Below are 22,683 nucleotides of genomic sequence, written 5' to 3'. Positions count from 1 at the left end.
CAAGACCTACCTACAATCAAGGACTTTACAGTGAGCTCGAAGTACCAAAACCATCTTCATATATAGCCTCAAACTTTTCCACTTTATTTCTTCTGCTCTTTTCTGTCTCTATCTGCATGTGTGTATTGTGCATCCCAGCAGTGTAGAAATGCAGTTGTTATAGGAGATTCCATAGTCATGGAGACAGACAGGCATTTCTGTTACCGTTCTTACGACAGCGGCAGGAGCAACGCACTGTAAATTCAGTCCCGTCACTCCACAGGCCACAGCATATTATTGAAGTTTTCCCAATCAACTGGGTGGCACAGTGGCGCATTGGTTAGCACCGCAGCCTCACAGCTCCAGCGATCAGGTTTCAATTCTGGGTACTGCCTGTGTGGAGTTTGCAAGTTCTCCCTGTGTCTGCGTGGGTTTTCTCCGGGAGCTCCGGTTTCCTCCCACAAGCCAAAAGACTTGCAGGTTGGTAGGTAAATTGGCCATTATAAATTGCCCCGAGTATAGGTAGGTGTAGGGAAATATAGGGACAGGTGGGGATGTGGTTGGAATATGGGATTAGTGTAGGATTTGTATAAATGGGTGGTTGATGGTCGGCACAGACTCGGTGGGCTGAAGGGCTTGTTTCAGTGCTGTATCTCTAAAACTAAAACTAAAAAAAACCCTCAGAATAAAACAGACCAAAACAAATATCTTTAGTCAACAACAAATTAAATATTTATTAAAACTAAATCTTAAACATTATTAAGATAAACCTATGTCTAAAGACCTCATAACTTCTTAATTTAACCTAACTTCCCAATTCACACACATACACAAACAAAACAGTAATTTTAAAAGTGGTGTTTCTAAAAATTAGCTGTTTCTTAGGAATAAATAAATAAGTCTTTGTGGGTTACATTCCTGATGGGTGAGGTATTCTAATGTGAAAATAATCAAATGCTACTTGAAGTCTCCACGCGGACTTGACATAGTCCTTCAATAGATAGGCATTCAAAACACTTCAGCTGCAGCAGGCATCAAACACTGGTGAATTCCAGAAAATACAATCAGTCAAGAGAGATTCAATCTGGAAGCAAATACTTCCTGGCTTGGAAGTAAAGAAAAGGAGTTTTACTACCTTCAGCAATGCAAATGTTCTCTTAAATGAAAGGGTTTTTTTTCCTCCTCAACAAGCAATCAACTTGGCCCGTAACTCCCTGTAGAATTTTTGTTCAGAGAAAGTAAACAGCTCTTCAGTAGCATGCCTCACTGGAAAGTCGCTCTCGAAACAAACTGGTTCAGACCGGTTTTTACCAGTTCTACACACAGTCAAATGGAAACATTATACCATGTGATCTCTCTCCTGCTGTTGCCTAGGGTAAGAAAATGCAGCTGTGGCTCACTGTGCCCCAGAAATCCAAAACCTCTCTCCCTGTCTTAAAGGCACACTGTTTTAATCAGAGGAGAAAGATAATACAAGTTTGTGATGTCATCATGACTCCCGCGTGGTATGTTGCCTCCCTGGTGTCAGGATAAAGAACATTGCGGAAAGGGTGCAGGATGTTCTGCAGGGGAAGGGAGTGAGCCAGAGGTTGTGGTACACATTGATACCAATGACATAGAAAGGACAGGTATTGAGGTCCTATGGTCAAATTTTCAGGAGCTAGGGAGAAAGTTGAAGAATAGGACCTTGAAAGTAGTAATCTCTGGATTACTCCCAGTGCCACATGCTAGCAAAAGTAGAAATAGGAAGATAGGGAGGATCAATGCATGACTTGAAGCTTGGTGCAAGAGGGAGGGCTTCCAATTCTTGGGGCATTGGAAACAGTACTGGGGCAGAAGGCACCAATTCAAAAGGGACAGGCCAACAGGACTTGGACCAATGTCCTCACAGGGAGGTTCACTCAAGTGGTTGGGGAGGGTTTGATCTAAATTTCCAGGGGGATGGTCACCAGCATAAAGAAGGAGAAAAGAGGAAGAAGGTGCATAATGTGAGACTATTGGACAATAATAGTAGTACAAGAAGTAGTTCCATATTAGATAGGAGCAGAATGAGAAGAGCTACGAGGAATGCAAAGACAGGATTACAATGCATATAGGTAACCACTTGACTTATCTAATTGAACTTTTTGATTTAGTAATAGTGAAGGTTGATGAAGGGAAGGTGGTGGATGTTGCTTATATGAGTTTTAAGAAAGCATTTGATAAAGTACCACATAAAAGCCTGTTAACAAAATTGAGGCTTATGGAATAGGAGGGTTAGTGTCAGCTTGGATAAAAAATTGGCTTAAGGACAGAAAACAGCGAGTCATGGTAAATGGTTGTTTTTCAGACTGGAGGATGGTAGATAGTGGTGTTCCCAAAGGGTCAGTGCGAGGACAAATGCTTTTTTTGCTATATATAAATTACTTGGATCTTGGACTACAGAGCAGAATTTCAAAATTTGACGATGATACCAAACTTGGAGGTGCGGCAAACAGAAAGGATGATATGAACTGCCCGTAGATAGGATAGCTGAATGGGCAGACAAATGGCAGATGGAATTTAATACAAACAATGTGAGGTGATGCATTTTGGCAGAAGGGATAGGGTGAAACAATATAGACTTAATGGCACAGTTTTAAAGAGTATGTAGGAACAGAGGGACCAGGCGTTTCATGTGCATTGATCTTTGAAGGTATCAGGACATATTGAGAGAATAGTTAGCAAAGCATATGGGATCTTGGGCTTCATAAATAGAGGCATAGGGTAGAAAAACAGGGAGGTTATGCTGGACCTTCATCAAACTCTGGTTAGGCCCCAACTAAAGTATTGCATCCAGTTCTGGGCACCACACTTTAGGAAGGATGTGAGGGTCCTTGACAGGTTTAGTTTAGTTTAGTTTAGAGATACAGCACTGAAACAGGCCCTTCGACCCACCGAGTCTGTGCCGACCATCAACCACCCATTTATACTAATCCTACACTAATTCCATATTCCGAACACATCCCCACCTGTCCCCGCCTGATTTATCCGTCACTGCTGCTGTCTCCAATCAGGTCCAGTTCTCCCCCCGCTTTGATTTATCTGCTGCTGCTACTGCCTCTTGGCTGAAATCGTGGAATATTTTTGTTGCTTATGGCTCTTCAGTCCAGCAAGAGTCAACACATTAAAGATGGCAGCTGAGAAATGGGGTGTAAAAATTCAAAAAGTCGAAATAAAACATGCATATGACAGTATGACTTATTAGGTTGCAGAGAAGATTTACCAGAATGGTTCCAGGGAAGGAGGATTTTACTTAAAAGATTTGGTTGAAAAAGCTGGGGTTGTTCCCCCTAGAGCAAAGGAGATTGAGGGTACATTTGTTAGAAGTGTACAAGATTATGACAGGCTTAGATAAGTTAGATAAGGAAAAATTGTTCCCATTAACTGATGGTACAAGGACTGGGGGACACAGTTTTAAGGTTTTGGGCGAAAGATGCAACGGGAAGTAAGGAAGAACTTTTTTACATAGTGAGTGGAAATGACCTGGAACTTACCGCCAACAAGGGTGGTGTAAGAGGAAACAATCAATGATTTCAAAAGAAAATTGGATGGGCACTTGAAGAAAATAAACTTGCAGGTCTATGCAAGACCTATGACCAGGGGAGTGGGGCTGACTGGACTGCTCCGCAGAGAGCCATCATGGACTCGATGGGCTGAATCGCCTCCTTCCATGACATAAATGATTCTATGACTCTATAAAGGATCAGCTATTTAGGACTGACGTAAGGAGAAATTTCTTCACTCAGAGGGTTGTGTATATTTGTAATCCTCTATTTCAGAGGGTAATGAATGCTTAGTCTTTAACTTTATTCAAGACCGAGATTGATAAATTCTTGGAATACAAGTGAATCAAAGGATATAGGGACCAAGCAGAAAAGTGGAGTTGAGGTCAAAGATCAGCCAGGATCTTATTGAACGGCAGCGCAGGCTCGACGGACCGTATGGCCTCCTGCTGCTCCTGTTTTTTATGTGCTTATGATGAAAGAAAAGGAGATGAAGGTGGATTAATGTGATTAGGATTGGTTGCTCACATAGAGGTGTAAGGGTGAGGGCTTGCCACGGTACCCAAAAATGCTTCGAGAGTTGGATATCTTGTACAAACAAACGATCTTTATTTACGGGCATGCAAGAAGAAATCATACGCTCATGAATGATTGCCGGGGTTCTGCTAGCACATTGTTCCAGTAGCCATTTTATACAGTTTTACAGGAGGTTTACTTGGTAAACTGTATCTTAATGACATTATCTCCCATCTATTGCCTTCCTGATCTCATCCTGCCTTGGTTATATTATTTACCTCGTCAACCTCTTGATTACCCTGTTCATAGGATTCTTAGGCTATACATAGGATTCAGGTGTCTCCCTCCTAGCCTCATTACCTTCTGATTAGGTATTCAGATAATTTGTGTGTCTAGAGATAAAAGGACCTAAGTTACGCCAACTATCCCATGGTTCCCTATGCCAGTCTCTCCTACAGACCCCCCGGCCCAAGGTAGCCATTACCCTAGGATCCTCTGCCTGTCAAATAATCCGGGGATCCAACCGGTTTTGATGAGCTTCGGATCCTTCCCTAGAATCCTCTTATGACGTCACCTGTATCCTCGTGACCAGGCTTAGTCTGGGATTGATACTTTGTTTTATTCTACATAAATTACAGCAATTTTAATCAAGCCTACGGTACTCCTGGGGTACACCACTTCAGTCCCCCCTTTTGGCCCTAGGCTACTAGCAAGATGGCCAACAAACACTAAGTGCTCCTTGCTCCATCACTAATGGCCAGACTGGTGGTTAGATTTGCATGGTTACATTTTCTAAATTATATCTGACATCTCAATTTAGATGCCAGGGTACAACATTCAACCATAAGTCTGATCGCAATTAGCAACTGCATCGCTACCAGTGCATGGGAATCAATTCTAATACGGGGTGAACGTCCACCCTAATACCTCAGTCCCAAACCGCCTCCCACCATGATGCATCCTCCAGTTCGGCTACCACATCCTCTCCCAGTTGCTTGACCTCCTGTTGGATTCGGTAAAACTGTTACATTGCTGTCCGGGCCACTTCCCTCATCTTCAGCAGTTTAGGGATTCACTTCCCCTCGGGAATCAGGTATGTCAACAAGTCCTCTGTGAGATTATCAGTTATGCTCATCCACTCCCTACAGGGAGGCTGGATGTGAGTTATCGCCGAATGTCCGATTGTCGTTGGGGCCCGGGGGTGGAAGCAGAAACTTGAGTTGATCACTGGGCAGTGGATGTTACTGTACTGGTATTAAGGTTCGCTGGTGGTCACGCAGTATTCCTCTTCTCCATGGTATGCCACCTGCGTCGGTTCATGGTGGGGACTGGAAATTTCAAGGGTGCAGTTTAGGGTGGTATTAAAACCATGCGCAGCTCTCATCCCTATCCCTATGTGATGTGGACAGATAACATTATTCCCTCCACCCAGCCAGCAAGATCCTGTAAGGAGGGAATCTCTCTGGGTCGCGTATTTGTGTACGAGGTAGTACTTTGGCCAATTGCTATCTCTGTGTTCTCAACCCCGAGTAGGGTTTGGACGCCACTGGTTCTTTAGTGTTTTGCTAGCATGTTGGTTAAATTCAAATCTAACTTAAAATTCCATTTAAATATTGCTTTGTTCAATATGATTTAGAAGTCATTATAGCTAACAGCCATAATTCATTCATAAATACTGACTGGCTCTACACAATTATTCTAGCAATTCAATTTTTTAAAATTAAGAGTTACAATTGAATCAGTGAATCTGGCAGTTCAATCACGAAGCTAGCCAATGTGCTCATGTGCACTTAATGGAGTCTAACAACCTCTATCATTCAGGGTACAAATAATGAACAGATTACCCTGCAGTCAACATTCATGTTGGTTAGACAATTTATTAACAAATAACTTGAATAGAACTTAATCCAACAAGTAACTGCATACAGATAGAATAGGGATGATAAAGTTAGAACTACAGTGGGTGATACTGATGCTAGATTTATGTATGACTGCTTTAAGTATAAAGGGAACCTTCATTGCCATACTTTGCAACTTCAGGCACTGCTGTTCCCCATTCCCAACTGCCTTGAGCTACTCCTTAGGCAGACTAATTTGTTAACCATGACATTTAACGTTCCATGCGCCTGATCACAATTGGCATCGCTCAAGTTCTTATAGAACAGGCCTTGATGGGTCCCCCAGTCCTTCCATGCTCGTGGTTGCCAGCCATATCAACAGTACTGCAGTTTTCATGGTCCTGTAAAGAGAGAACATAGCAGATACTGGTCATCACTGGTTAGCTCTTATTATTCTTTGCATTTCCATATTCCTTGATCTGTGTCCAGTGTTTCCACCGGCTTTTCCCTTCCACATCCACATGTACAAGTGTTGCTGGTCATCGGGACCTCATAAGGTCCTTGCCAGCAAGATGCTAAACCTGGTTTTGCGAGCAGGACCCTAACAATTACTTGATCCCCTGCTCCTGGCAACTGTTCCCTGTCCTTTAGAATAACTTTCAAGTTCTAATTTTCCCAACTTAACCACATTTGAATTGCGTCTTCTTTAACTTGCTGCAAAAGTTTGAAAGGCTAAAACTGGGTTTCTGCCAGACTTTTACAAGGCTTCAGACTTATCTTTATATTTTGAAAACAAACCGGAGCTTCATCCCTAGTTGCCAATAGTTTGCGGCAGTATGTCTTAGCTTTAAAATTGCACTGAAAATCACAAATTCAAGCACATAAACATCATGTGGCCAAAATAAAATAAATAAATCCACACACACAGACAGAAAAGAGTAGCAGGTGCATTTAAAGGAAGGGAAAAATAAATAAATCAATTACATCAACTATCCCAATTCTCCCTTCTTCAAATGTCTGGCAACAACTATAATTACAAACTAAAGGAAAAAGATAAACTCACAAAGCAGACAAACTCCAAGAGGTTATGCAGCAGCCTTTCACAGTCATTCTTTGATGAGAATTCTGAACTAGCTGATATGTGTCCCCTTTTCTGAGGCCCATAACCCTAATTACCCAAGTCTTCATTTCGTCCCAGGTGCCTCGAGCCATTCTTCCTTCCTCTGCTAGGGCTGAGTAAATCCCTGAGCTTAATACATGGTCGATCCTGGTCCCGCATTCTGACTGCAAAACCTGGTAGATGTCCTTAACATCGTCTCGCTCCTGCTCAGCTTCACTACATCTCTACTTCAACAATCTCTCGTCTGCCTCCCTCTTTTCCCTTTCCCTTGATATATCTGCACAATATGCCTTCAGGAACTCTATTTTCCCGGCCCACCAAGTCATCTCTTCTATATGTCTGGGTTGCTCCTCCTCTCGTTTATCCCTTTCTTTCTGTAATTGACTCTTTGTCCTGTCAACTATGGCACACCTCTTTCTTTCATTTACTCAATTCTTAATTCTAATGTCTACGCTTTTCCTCCTGCTGCTTTCACTTAGCCTGATACACCAACAGCCAAACTGCTTTCATTTATATGTCTTTACACATGGACCCCTGCATCGACTGTTCTACCTCACCGACAGGGTCGTCTGAAATCTGTACAACCCGGACCCACCTTATAAATTTCACTACCACCAAACAAAGGAAGTTAGAAAACAATGCTTTCTAATCACTTAAACACCCATCCTTATTGTAGCTTTTTCTGGCTTCTTCTTTTACCTTACACCAATTTAATACAACTTCACTCAGAGACACTTCACACATATTCACATTTACCATTCAACAATTTCTGAACACATAAAGAGGCCAAACACCAATGTAGACTTTTACACACACACACACGTTTTTCTTCTTTTGTCTTTTCAACAGCATTTTAGACTATTGTGGTACTTCCAATGTAATTTCTACCAATCCTTTCCTGTTTCTATCTCTGGACTTGTTTCTGGACTTGCTGTTAATTTGTTTCTGCTTTTGGAAATGTTTGTGGACTCGCCGGCAGAGTCCCATATAAGAATTGATTCTAATTCCAATTGCCTTATCCTTCAGACCTTTCTTTTGGCCCATCCACCATGCTCTTTGTACATCTGGGGAGTCATTAGATTTCCACCCATCTTTTTTCATTTTACTGATCAAATTTTCATATTGATCTGCTATAAACCTGGTAAAAGTCCCCTCCGGTCCCTAATCTGGACCTTCTGTGCTATTGGTCAGGGTGTGGTCTGCCCGAGCAGTATTGACCTGCGAGACACCCTTTAAATCCCCTGGGCGGAATTGACCTGCGGGATACCCTTTAAATCCCCTACGCGGTATATTAACCTTTGGGATACCCTTTAAATCCCCTGCCCTCTGGTGAAGATCTGCTTTGTGGTCTCTCTCAGTGCGGTCTCCTGCGTAGTAACAGCCTTCGGGATACCTCTAAATCCCCTGCGTGGCTTCACCTACTATGTGGCTCTGCATTGAGGCTTTCTCAGCGCAGCTCTCTGCCCGGTTCTCTCAACTCGCAACCTGCTACCCTGGCGCACGCTTTGACTGCTCGGCAGTCGAGTCTCCAGGCATTAGTTCTTTGATACTCACTTAAAGTACCAGTCCCTAGTACTGTGAAGTTGACCTTTCCTAACTATGGGTGGTAAAATAAAAGGTACTCACCACTTGATTGGTCTCCTCACTGTCGCGGTCCCGATGTGGTATATCCCATATCCTGCTGATTATGCCAAATGTAAGGGTGAGGGCTTGCCCCAGTACCCAAAAACACCTCGAGAATTGGATGCCTTGTACAAATGAGTGATCTTTATTTACGAGCATGCAAGGAGAACCCCTACAATCATTGGTTAGTGTAGGACTTGTCCTTGCGTGCTCGTAAATAAGGATCGCTCGTATGTATAAGACATTTGACTCTTGAGGCGTTTTTGGGTACCGGGGCAAGCCCTCACCCTTACAGAGGGTAAACTGTGATATAGACTGGTTGGGCAATATTTCCTGTTTTTATATACTAGGAGTTGTAGGAGTATTTGCAACCACAGCTCTTGCTATCTTACGAAGAGAGTCCCATCAAAATTATGGGGTTGAAAGTACTGGGGAGAGTGAGCAACGGTGATTTAAAAGCTTTCCCCAAGCCCAAGGCTAGGATCCTTTTATTTTTCTTTCCTTATCTTCTTATTTGCTCACTCAGCTGGTGCTGCTGCTGCTGTTGGTATTGCTAGTGCTGCTCCTCTTGTTTCCGATCAGAGGTAGCACTGCATAAGTTGCTCCCATGTCATGGTGAAGGCTGACAGCAAGGAAGCGTAGATCAAGGTGAGTGAAGTTCAAGACAGGTGAACTGACTTCCAAGAAGTTAGAAATCACCTGTCAAGCAGTGAAAACACACTCTCAGAAGCAGTGCTGTGAGCACCGGCCTTTCACCTAGGCAGGGCTGCAGCTCTTCAGTTGCACTGTTTGAAAGCTTCCCAGCCTGTCAGTTTCATTGAAGTAGCACTCCTCGCTCTACTCTCACCTGGTTGACCCTGGCAGGCTCTACATAGCTTGGGAAACCTGTGCACTGGCTGTTAAAGCTAGAATGTTGGTTTAAATCCTCAGTTAATTGCCTCTTTGGATATTTTAAGATTTATATGATAGCTGCACAGGGATTCTCCGCTTGTTTGCAAACCCGTTGGGTTGAACCCGAATTTGTGGAAGTCATGTCGGGTTCCCGACCTAATGCCACATTTTGGCTCTTTAACCCACCACCCGCACTCAAACCTGCCTCCCTATGGACAGCTGAGATTCTGCCCACTGACTCCCTCACACAGGCAGACATTGAAGCTTTTCAGTGTACCTGCAAGTAACCAAGAGGAGGAAGTGACTAAGCCAAATGTTCAAACTTAGTTTACCACCTCATAGCACCATCTGTCACCCATTCCTACAGTGACGAGCACCATTGGTGGGGAGAGGTGTTGAAGGGTGGTGAGGGGAGGACTGATAGTGTTGAAAAGGAAAAAGATGGGGCTATAGGGTCCTAGAGTTGGCACAGATGATGGAGATGTCTTTGAGGGCAATGCCACATCCTAACCATCTTAGAATGCTACTCACCAGTTGCGAAGACCCAGACAGCTACTTCATCACTTGTCATAATACCTTCACTTATAGGGCTAGCTTCAGAACCCAAGAGGCTGTGGAGGCAGAGGTACGACTGAGGTACTCAATGAGTACTTTGCATCTGCCTTTACAAAAGAAGAGGATGAAGTTACTATCACAGTAAAGGAAGAGAAATAGATATATTAGCTATGATTAAAATAGATAGAAAGGAGGTACTAAATAAGTTGGTATCACTCAAAGTTAATAAGCCACTCAGTCCAGATGGGATGGATTTTTGGTTCCTGGGGTAAGCTAGGGTGGAGATAGCAGAAACTCTGACCACAATCTTTCCATCATCCTTAGCTATGGGAATGGTGCTAGAGGACTGATGGATTGCAAATATAATACCTTCTTCAAAAAAGCGGAAAGGGATAAACCCAGTAACTACAGAGCAATCAGTCTAACACCAGTGGTGGGAAAGCTACATTTGTAGAGGACATTGCCAAGGACAAAATTAATTTTTACTTGGAAAACCATGGGTTAAAAAGGATCAGCCAATATAGTTTTGTTAAACACAAATCATGTCTGACGTACCTGATGAGTTCTTTGAGAGGGTTGATGAAGGTAGTGTGATAGATGTTGGATGGATAGACTTTCAAAGGCATTTGATAAAGTACCACATAACAGACTTATTCAGAATATAGAAGCACAATTTTGTTAAAAGGACACTGTCAGCTTAGGTACATAAATGGCTAAGGGATAGGAGATAGAGAGTAGTAGTAAATGGATGTTTCTCTGGCTGGAGAGAAGTATGTAGTTGGGACCCACAGGGGTCAGTATTAAGACCATTGTTTTTATAGTTGTTTGGTAGTACAGAACTTGAGAATTGTTGAAATTAGAGCCATGTTGTCAAAGCTTTTCGTCTTGCACTCCTCAGGACAATACGCAAAAATAACCAATATCAAGGAAAACAACAACTTATACTGCATGAGAAGAGAGTGCTGATTGGTTGGCAACTGAACTCTGATTGGTAGAGGCACTGCCATGGAGAACGCACCAGTTTACAGTGACTGACAGTAAACTGCCAAGTTTTGTTTGAAATTTAAACCAGGCAGCTTGACTCTGATTGGTCAAGGCATTGCCCTGAGAAATGAACCAGCGAATGATACGATCCACCGCGTGTGATGGTTGCCACTAACAGGATGCTGCCGTCAAGGCAAAAAGACATCCTGCCTAACACACAAATGACTAATGTGATATATAAATTTCATGCCTGTGTGATGCTAGGTATATAGGCCGTACGTCCCAAAGACTGGCGCATCGTATCAAACAACATGTCCCTTCCGCTGTTCACAACAGCCAAGGTACAGACTGTACCCAACCAGCCTGTGCTTGGAAAACTCAAAGTACAGTGTCCAACATTAGATGTGATTCTGCAATTGGATAACATTTGCTAAATAATCCTCAGTGTGTTAAGAATTACGCTGACAATCAATTTAAGGTTGTCAGTAGGGCTCGCAATGTGGCGCATTTGCACATACTGGAAGCTACATATATTAATACACAGGACCCTGTACTTTGCAGACAGAAAGAACATGTACACATATTACACCTGTTTCAGCTGAACAAAATAACTGACAGCCATTCGCTGGTTCATTCCTCAGGGCAATGCCTTGACCGATCAGAGTCAAGCTGCCTGGTTTAAATTTCGAACAAAGCTTAGCAGCTAACTGTCAGTCACCGTAAACTCGTGCATTCTCCATGGCAACGCCTCTACTAATCAGAGTTCACTTGCCAACCAATCAGCACTCTCTTCGCATGCAGTATAAGTTGTTGTTTTCCCTTACTTTGGTTATTCTTGCACATTGTCCTGATGAGTCCAAGACTAAAAGCTTTGACAACATGTCTCTATTTTCAGCAATTACCATTGTTTTTCTTGTTATACATAAAGAACCTGGACTTCAGTATATGTAGTACAATTTTGAAGTTTGTGGATAATACAGAACTTGGCAACATAGTAAATGGTGAACAGGATAGTAGAAGACTTTAGGAAGGCGTACATAGACTGGTGCAATAAGAACATAAGAAATAGGAGCAGGAGTAGGCCATTCAGCCCCTCACACCTGCCCCACCATTCAATTAGATCATGGCCGATCTGTCCCAGGCCTCAACTCCTCTTTCAGGCCTGCTCCGCCTAACCCTCGACTCGCCGAGATTTCAAAAACCTATCTACCTCCTCCTTAAATACATTTAGTGACCTAGCCTCCACAACTCTCTGAGGCAGAGAATTCCAGAGATTCACCACCCTCTGAGAGAAGAAATTCCTTCGCATCTCAGTTTTAAATGTGTGCCCCTTTATTCTGTAACTATGTCCCCTAGTTCGAGATTCCCCCACTAGTGGAAACATCTTCTCAACATCTACCCTGTCAAGCCCACTTAAAATCGTATATGTTTCCATAAGATTCTTCTAAACTCCAATGAATAAAGGCCTAACCTGTTTAGCCGTTCTTGATAAGATAGCCCCTTCATCCCAGGAATCAGCCTAGTGAACCTTTTCTGAACTGCCTCCAATGCTAGTATATCCTTCTTTAAATACGGGGACCAAAACTATATGCAGTACTCCAGGTGTGGCCTCACCAATGCCCTGCACAGTTGTAACAAGACTTCCCTATTTCTAAACTCTAACCCCCTTGCAATAAAGACCAAAATTCTATTTGCCTTCCTAATTACTCGCTGCACCTGCATACTAATCTTTTGTGTTTCATATACAAGAACACCCAGATCCCTCTGTACTGCAGTATTCTGTAGTCTTTATTTCTCCATCTAAATAATAATATATTTTATTTATATTTATTTAATATTTAATATTTAGAGATACAGCACTGAAACAGGCCCTTCAGCCCACCGAGTCTATGCCGACCAACAATCACCCATTTATACTAATCCTATAGTAATCCCATATTCCCTACCACCTCCCTACACTAGGAGCAATTTACAACGGCCAATTTACCTATCACCTGCAAGTCTTTTGGATCTTCCTTTTTATTCTTCCTACCAAAGTGGATTACCTCACACTTTCCCACATTGAAGGCCATCTGCCAAGTTTTTGCCCACTCACTTAACCTATCTATATCCCTTTGCAGATTCTTTGTGTCCTCATCACAACATGCCGTCCCACCTATTTTTGTATTGTCAGCAAATTTGGATACACTACACTCTGTCCCTTCCTCTAAGTCATTAATATAGATAGTAAATAGTTGAGGCCCTAGGACCAATCCTTGTGGCACCTCACTAGTTATGGCTTTCCAACCTGAAAAAGACCCATTGATCCCAACTCTCTGCCTTCTGTATGTTAGCCAATCCTCAATCCATGCCAACACATTACCCCCAATACCCTGAGCTCTTATTTTGTGCAATAACCTTTTATGTGGCACCTTATCAAACGCTTTCTGAAAATCCAAATACACTACATCTACTGGTTCCGCTTTATCCACTCTGCTTGTTATATCCTCAAAGAACTTTAACAAATTTGTCAAACATGATTTCCCTTTCATAATACCATGTTGACTCTATTTGATTGCATTATGTTTTTCTAAATGTCCTGCTATTTCTTCCTTGATAATGGACTCTAGCATTTTCCCAATGACTGATGTTAAGCTAACCGGTCTGTAGTTTCCTGCTTTCTGCCTCCTTCCTTTCCTGAATAGGGGTGTCATATTAGCAGTTTTCCAATCCGCTGGTACCCCACCGGAATGCAATGAGTTTTGGTAGATTATGACCAATACCTCCAGTATCTCTACAGCCACTTCTTTTAAAACCCTTAGATGCAGGCCATCAGGTCCTGGCGACTTGTCTGCCTTTAGTCCCATCAGTTTATCCAGCACCTTTTCCCTCATGATAGAGATTGTTACAAGTTGCTCCCTCCCATTTACACCTTGTTCATCTATTATTGTTGGGATGTTTATAGTGTCCTCCACCATGAAGACCGATGCAAAATATTGGTTTAAATTATCTGCTATTTCCCTGTTCCCTGTTATTAATTCCCCAGTCTTATTCTCTAAGGGTCCTATACTTACTTTAGCTACTTTCTTCCTTTTAATATACCCATAGAAGCTCTTACTGTTTGTTTTTATATTTCTTGCTAATTTACTCTCATAATCAATGCTCTCCCTCTATTTGTTTTTTAGTCATCCGCTGCTGGTTTCTAAAAAATTCCCAATCCTCTGGCCTACCACTAGTTTTTGCCACATTGTACGCCTTTATTTTTGATTTGATACTCTCCTTAACTTCCTTTGTTATCCATGGGTGGTTCATTGTTCTCTTCGAGTCCTTCCTTCTACCTGGAATAAATGTTTGCTGAGTGTTATAAATTATCTGCTTAAAAGTCTACCACTGCTCATCTACTGACTTCCCCTGTAGTCTATTTTCCCAGCCCGCTTTAGACAACTCTTTCTTCATACCTCTGTAATTGCCCTTGTTTAAGTTGAAGACACTGGTTTGAGACCCGAGTTGCTCACCCTCAAACTGAATTTGAAATTCTCCCATGTTATGATCGCTTCCCCCTAAAGGATCCTTAACTATGAGATCTCTTATTAATCCTACCTCATTACACAATACCAAATCTAAAATAGCCTGTTCCCAGGTAGGTTCTGCAACATATTGCTCTAAGTAACAATCCCTGAGGCACTCTACAAATTCATCTTCCAATTTACCCTTGCCAATTTGATTTGTCCAGTCTATATGCAGATTAAAATCACCCATGATAATTGCAGTGCCCTTCTTACACACCTCCATTATTTCCTGAATAATATCTTGTCCTACAGATAGGCTACTCTTCGGGAGCCTATAGACCACTCCCACCCGTGATTTCTTTCCCTTGCTATTCCTTATTTCCACCCAAACTGATCCTACAGCACGATCTATTACACCTATATCATTACTCAGAACTGCGCTGATCCCTTCCTTTAACAACAAAGCTACCCCATCTCCTTTTCCTTTCTGCCTATTCTTCTGGAACATCAAATATCCTTGAACATTAAGATTACAGTCCTGGCCATCCTGCAATCACATCTCAGTGATAGCTATCAAATCATATTCATTTATTTCTATCTGTGCCGTCAGCTCATCTATCTTGTTACAAATGCTACGTGTATTCAGATAAAGAGCCTTAAGCTTTGACTTTTTACCATTTTTACCTACTCTGGTTCTAATTTCTGCTGTACTCTTGTGCTTGTATTCTCTGTCCCTTCCTGTCACACTCTGATTAACGTATGCCCCTTCACTATCCTGCACCTCTGCGCTCGCGTTACTTTTCGACTTTTTAAACTTCCTTTCAATTGAACCCCCCCCCCCCCACTATTTAGTTTAAAGCCTTATCTATAACCCTAGTTATACGATTCGCCAGGCCACTGGTCCCAGAATGGTCCAAGTGAAGCTTATCCCAACGGAACAGCTCTCTCTTTCCTCAGTACTGCTGCCAGTGTCCCATGAATCGGAACCCATTTCTCCCACACGAATCTTTGAGCCACACATTTACCTCTCTAATCTTATTTACCTTATGCCAATTAGCACGTGGCTCAGGTAGTAATCCGGAGATTATTACCTTTGTGGTTCTGCTTTTTAATTTGGCCCCGAGCTGCTCATAGTCCCTCATCAGAACCTCTTTCCTAGTCCTACCTATGTCGTCGGTACCTACGTGAACCATGACAACTGGATCTTTTCCCTCCCACTCCAAGTTCCTCTCCAGCTCAGAAGAGATGTCCTTAACCTTGGCACCAGGTAAGCAACACAGCCTTCGGGACTCTCTATCTTTGATGCAGAGAACAGTATCTACTCCCCTAACTATGTTATCCCCTACTACAACTATATTTCTCTTGTCTCCACCCACTTGAATGGAATTATGAACCACGGTGCTGTGGTCAGTTCGCTCATCCTCCCTACAGTCTGTGCCCTCGTCCACACTGGGAGCAAGAACCTCATACCTATTGGATAACGGCACTGGCTGAGGCTCCTCCAAAGCTAGATTCTAGGTCCCCACACCTGCCTCACTCGCAGTCACACCCTCCTGTCCCTGACCACGGTCCAGATTGGATGTAATTAATCTAAGGGGCGTGACTGTCTCCTGAAACACAGTGTCCAGGTAACTCTCCTCCTCCCTGATGTGCCGCAGTGTCCGCAGCTTGGACTCCAGCTCATCAACTCTGAGCCGAAGTTCCTCAAGCAGCCAACACTTGGTGCAGATGTGGTCACTGTGGATTGCACCGGCGTCCACCAGCTCCCACATACTACAGCTACAACACTTCGCCTGCCCAGCCATCTCTATTCGATTTCATTAATTTGGATCTCAGTATTTAAAAAAAAACTATTTAAGTGTACTCTTAACCTGTAATGATGTCGCCTGATTTATATCACTTGGCCAAAACTACAAAAAAAACACAAGAGACACAGAAGAAAGAAATACCCATCAATCACTTACCAGCTCTCCTGTGACGTCACACTTCGATGTTTGCTGGTCAAGGAGGTCCACAGAACAGAACAGAGCGTCTCTCGCCTGTTCCCGCTCTTGCCGTCGCCGCTCTTGCCGCTGCTTCTGGTCTCGGGCCTCGGCTCCTTTTATCTCTCGGCTCCTCTCGCCTGTTCCCGCTCTGGCCGCTGCTTCTGGTCTCAAGCCTTAGCACACAAATGGCAGATGCATTTTAAAGCAGATTCATGTGAAGTGATGCACTTTGGGAGGAACAACATTGAGATGTGGTATAATCTAAACAGTACTATTCTGTGTTATGTTTACGCCGGGTTACTGGATATTTTATATATGATTTATCTCAGAGCACTGCAGATATCACACTTGTATTAAATCACCAACAGGTTTATTTACAGTACTTTAAAATATCTCAGCACTTACAAAATTTTAGCACAATGACTTTCTCAGAATAGTATCTGTCTCTTTTAGTTTCAGTTTCAAACTCTTAACCTCCACCATAGGTTTAAACAACCAAGCAAAGTGAACACTGATCAATGGACAGACGAATGCAATCAAACCCAGATTAATCAAACACTACATTCTGAGAGAGAGGTGCAAACGCAGAGTGACCTAGGATGCATATTCACAATTCTTTGAAAATGGCAGGGCAAGTTGAGAAGGTGGTTAAGAAAGAATTTGGGATACTTGGCTGTGTAGTTAAGAGCATTGAATACAAAAACAAGGAAGTCCTGCAAATCACTTACAAATCACTGGTTAGGCCTCAGATGGAGAATTGTATACAATTGTGGGCACCACACTTCAGAAAGGATAACAAAGCCAAGGAGATGATACAGAGGAGGTTTACCAGGATGTTACCAGGGATGAGGAACTTGAATGACTGGAGAGATTGGAGAAGCTGGGATTGTTCTCATTCGAGCAATTGGTTAATTCCCTCCCAAACACAGTGGGTGCACCTACAGCACATGGACTGCAGCAGTTTAAGAAGGTGACTCATGACCACCTTCTCAAGGGCAATTAGGGATGGGCAATAAATACTGGCCTTGTCAGTGATGCCCATATCTCAAGAGCGAATAATGAAAAGAAGCTTAAGGGGAGACCTAATAGAGCTATTCAAAATTATGAGGGGATTTTAATAGAACAAGAAGGCAGAAACTGTTTCCTCTGGCAAATCTATGAGATCATAGATTTAAAATTATTGGCAAAAGAGGCAAAAATGAGAAGAATTTTTTTTCGTGTTAATGGGTGCAAAGATCAGCTTCCATAGATATTTTCAAAAGGCAATTGGACATATACTTGAAGAGGACTAATTTGCCAGATTATAGAGAAAAGGCCAGGGATTGGAACAGTGGGCGGAATCTTTTCCACTTGAAAAAATTTCAGGCGTTGGGACTATTTATGGATCCCGACCCCACTTGATTTGAAGGTTCACCGTGCGGCATGATCTTATAAGAAGTGGCCAGTTAACAGGCTGCCTACACATTCGCTGTGCAATTAAGCGCCCAGGACACAGACACGGGAAGCCCAATGAGAGGGCCCTCTGGAGTGGCCGGCCAGCAGCCCAACTGGGAGAGGTGGGCGCTGCTGAGGCAGATGGAAAACACGAGGGTGCCTCAAAAAGGAGGTGATGTCAAAAGGCTTCAGAGGGATTAATAGAAATAAAGGCCAAGTGTATGGGTCATCTGTGTAGAGGAGAAGCCCCAAGAATGTTTTTGGCCCTGGCTGTGCCCATTTCAGCCTTGCAGTTCCATGATAATGGCATTGACAACAGCCTCCGATGCATCTTTGTCCTTCTGCCGTGAGGCCACTTCCGATATGCTGCTGGATTCTTAACATAGAGTAGTTTCCGCGGTCTTCCATACGATTGCATTGCTATGCACAATCAAGGAGTAATTGCCCTTTTAAATACCTTCATTTTCTACCCACTGCAGACAGGCGGGCAGCCACAGGGAGCCCCCCTCCACGAAAATCGTCTGGTGGTGAGAACCCGTCGGGGAGCGGCCCTGAAGCGCCTCAGTCCGGTTTTACCAGCACCGGCCCCCCAGCCTCCAAATCTACCTCCACAGGGCCAGGAAGATTCCACCAAAGTTTCTTTCAAGCTGCTTGTGTGAGCAGCTGCGTAGCAATTGGAAATGTGCTGTGTAGGGAACAAACAGGCTGCGCACAAGCAACATTCCCTTTAAGGTGGGTACATGTGCAAATACGTGTTAATACTAAAGGAACCATGCAGTGCAACAAGTCAGCCGCGCACAGCAAACAGAAATTAGAGGGAGTAAAAACAAGAAATGCTGGAAATACTCAGCAGGTCTGGCAGCATCTGTGGAGAGAGAAGCAGAGTTAACGTTTCAGGTCCATGACCCTTCATCACAAATGCTGCCAGACCTGCTGCGTATTTCCAGCATTTCTTGTTTCTACTCCAGATTTCCAGCACCTGCAGTATTTTGCTTTTATTATAGAAGTTAGAAGGAACATTGGTTTGGGACTAAATTGGACAATTCTTTCAAAGAGCTGACACAGGCACAATGGGCCAAATGGCCTCATTCTGTGCTGTAAGATTCAGCAAGTTTCAGTAGCTTCCATTGTCCAACAAGACTAAAGCAGTGCAAAAACAATCAGTTGTCAAGCATTACAGTGAGAACAGCTTTAATAACAAGGAACCAATTAGACCTCCCTGGAATAAAAACAAGAAATGCTGAAAATACTCAGCAGGTCTGGCAGAATCTGTGGAGAGAGAAGCAGAGTTAACATTTCAGGTCAGTGATTCTTCACATCTGGAAAATATTAGAAATGTAATAGGTTTTAAGCAAATAAAGCGAGGGTGGGGCAAGAGATAATCAAAGAGAAGGGGCTGGATTTTACCTCAGGTGGACGAGAATTCGCCACCGACGTAAAAGTCGGTGGCGAACCTGCTTCCGCCTAGCCTGGGAATCCGACACGCGTTTTACAGGTCCCCGGGCTTTAATTGTCCTGAGGCAGGACGTCCACCCACTTGAGGGAGGAGGCCCTGCCTCATTGAGCTGCCAGCTGTAGTGTGCCTGATCGGTAAATGAGGTGCAGTTCCTCGAGCTTGCATTCATGTTCACTGGAACACTGCTGCAATCCCAGGACAGAGATGTGAGCATGAGAGCAGGAGGTGTGTTGAAATGACCAGCAACAGGAAGCTTGGGGTCATGCTTTCGGATTGAGCGGAGGTGTTCCGCAAAGCGGTCACCCAATCTGCGTTCGGTCTCCTCAATCTTGAGGAGACCACATTGTGAGCAGCGAATGCAGTATACTAAATTGAAAGAAGTACAAGTAAATCGCTGCTTCACCTGAGAGGAGTGTTTGGGGCTTTGTATAGTGAGGAGGTAAATGGGCAGGTATTACACCTCCTGCAATTGCAGGAAAAGGTGCCATGGGAAGGGGACGAGGTGTTGGGGGTAATGGAGAAGTGGACCAGGGTGTCACGGAGGGAACAATCCCTTTGGAATGCTGACAAGGGAGGGGAGGGGAAGGTGCATTTGGTAGTGGCATCACGCTGGAGGTGGCGGAAATGGTGGAGGATAATCCTTTGGATGTGGAGGCTGGTGAGGTGGAAAGTAAGGACAAGGGTAGCCCTTGGAAGTACCTGATTTTTGCAGGCACTTAGATTTTTGTTTGTTTTGTGTGGAAATGCTGAAAGTAGTTCCCTGCTGTATTTTAGTCTGCTCTATGCATGTAGTAGACCTCAAACATTTGCACTTAATAATGCAGGGAACCAGCACTCCATGTGAAACATAACATCGCGCACCTGCCAGTGCATTATCAGCCCCATGCTCTACTACAACAGACTCTGGGATGATGGTGGGGAGGCATAAAAAGGCGTACTGCATGGCTGATGTATCCCTTGACTGGCTGTTGTAAGCTCTCTATCTTATATGATGTAACCCAGAGAAACACACGTGATCTGGCAACAGGTTCCCTGACACTTCAGGGCACATTGTTAATTTTGATCGTCAGATGGCACATCATCAGTAGCTGCTTTTGAGTCCCCTATCACCTGAGGATTTAATCACTCTTTGTGCCCTGCCAGGACATTATTCCAATGAATCCTTTAAGCTATAGAATTTATTCAGCAATCCTGTGCTTTCAGCAGGATCTTCACTTGGTGGGATTGCAGGTAAGAGAATCAGGGCTAAAGCATTGCAGCCTTGGGCTGGATTTTAAAGGCTCTCTGATGCTGGGAATGGTGGTGGTGGGGGGGAAAGCAAGATCTCAATGGATGAGGCCCACCACCAACCCCGACACTGGCAGGGCCTGTCCCGATCTCGGCAGCAGAGACAAAGCCTCATGGCGGCCTCCCCACCCCTGCCGCTCGGCGACGGGACCTAGATTAAAATATGCAAATGGCTAATTACCTTTCATTAACATGCCGGCTGCAGCGATTCTAAGAGCAGATTCCGATCTTCACTCCAGCGGCCGGCAATGCCGCGCCTTTGAATCCCCATTCAGGGAAATGAGACGTGGCGTCTTTGGAGAGGGGGAAGGAGGAACTTTTCTCAGTGTGGGAGGGGGCGCGGGGTCAAATTCCTCGGATTGGTTTGGGGGGGGGGGTGATGGGAAGGGGTTGAGGGTTAAAGTTTCTGAACTTCGGGGGTGGAAGGTCACTTTGTGAAGGTAAGTATTTTGGGGGTGAGTGGGCAGTGAATTTAATGTCGGGCTCTTGTGGGGGCAGTGGTGGGAGAGGGGATGGCAAAAAGTTTTCAATCACTTTTAATAACATGAGATGTAATTTTCCTTTAAAAATTCAAATGGTCATTGAGGACTGTAAGCTCTTCAGAAATGGCACCGGCGCCTATACATTGGCATCAGATGCCGTTACCGGTGACAGCTTGCCCACCTCCTCCACGTCATCAGGGGAGGGGGAGGGGCATGCGCCCTGGCCATACTAATGAGCCGCTGCATTTGGAATCACAGCGGCTCCGCAACGTGGGCCCCATGTATGCGGGCTGTACATTTTTCTGCCTGACACCTATTTTGGCACGGGCTTTGAAAATGCAGCACCTTGTGTCCAACCTATGTTCCTACCTAGCGCATCTCCATCTTGACAAGCCCAGAATAGATGCAGAATAATTTATGCAAATCGAGCAAAGCAGAAGACTACAGACAGAGGACATTCCATGTGACTGCTCCAGCACTCCAAACTGCATCTGAGTGCCTGAGAACTAGCTCCAGAATCCCTGGCCAATCTTCTAATGTCAAGTATGCTCATAGTTTGATGATTTATCACTTCGGTTTGAGGGGTTGTTGCCATCTGTGGTGTATATTAATATATGGAAAGATTCTGACTAGGCGGGATAGATGTACTGACCCAGAAATTTTGCAGGAGTCTTACCTGTTTCCTGCTGGCAGGATACCAGCAAAACATTCAGAGAAATGACGTATGGATGAAAATGGTTGTTTACACCCTTTGGAGATTCAGTCGATCACTGCCATTACTGCGATTGTCTGAAGAATCTTAACTTCTCACAGGCCAAAAATAGCTGCTATAAATTGCTGAATAGCCTGGACTAAACTTATTATTGGATATAACACGCAATAATCTATATTTGTAGAACCACAAAGAATGAATGCTCCTATTATTCAACCAACAGCAGTAATTTACAGCAGATTCCTTCACTCAAAAGGAAATGCACTGAAGCCTGAAACTACTTATAAGAGATTCCAATCTGCCCACCCACATTGATAGATGGAAACTAATAATAATTTTAAAACACTCTTTGCTTAGTCTTACAATTTCCCAAACTGCTTTTGCTTTTCTTCCTCATGCAACTACATTTTGGAAAATGTGGGGAACTGCTGTGTGGTGAGTATATTTTAGTGTGGCAAAAATGTTCAGAGTCTACACTGCGGGGTATAGAGAGTGAGTGTTAAACAACAAGTTAATTTAAATGTTCTTTGGATCATTTTAAGCTTCTCAACTAAATAGTTGCAGGATGGTTATCATCAGGTTGGACATGTTTGTACTTTATTGACTATTGCATGGTAATATATAATCCCTGTTATATGTCTATGGAGGTTCTTGATTCTTATTTTCCTGAACAAAAGTATGGATGATTTTTGTCTGATAAATAATTTATTTTAAATTATATTATTGCTGTATTCCACAAGGACTGCTATATCACCAGGGACAGAGCAAGGGATTAAACCTTCTGCAACAATACAGCTCTCAGACTCACC

The 22,683-nt window shown here is 43.5% G+C and overlaps 1 long non-coding RNA gene across 1 annotated transcript; it reads right to left on the bottom strand.

The window, feature by feature from the left end:
- Positions 1-5,960: 5,960 nt before the first annotated feature.
- LOC137369549 (uncharacterized) lies at positions 5,961-22,112 on the bottom strand. The gene is made up of 4 exons (XR_010974965.1): positions 21,839-22,112; positions 16,483-16,676; positions 10,023-10,153; positions 5,961-6,258 (listed from the first exon to the last, which is right to left on the bottom strand). It is a non-coding gene; the product is annotated as an uncharacterized lncRNA (long non-coding RNA).
- Positions 22,113-22,683: the final 571 nt, after the last annotated feature.

Source organism: Heterodontus francisci, chromosome 5, assembly GCF_036365525.1.
Source record: "Heterodontus francisci isolate sHetFra1 chromosome 5, sHetFra1.hap1, whole genome shotgun sequence".
In the NCBI taxonomy this organism is placed as follows: domain Eukaryota; kingdom Metazoa; phylum Chordata; class Chondrichthyes; order Heterodontiformes; family Heterodontidae; genus Heterodontus; species Heterodontus francisci.
The sequence above is the reverse complement of the archived record's forward strand: the minus strand, read 5'-3'. Positions and strand labels throughout refer to the sequence as shown.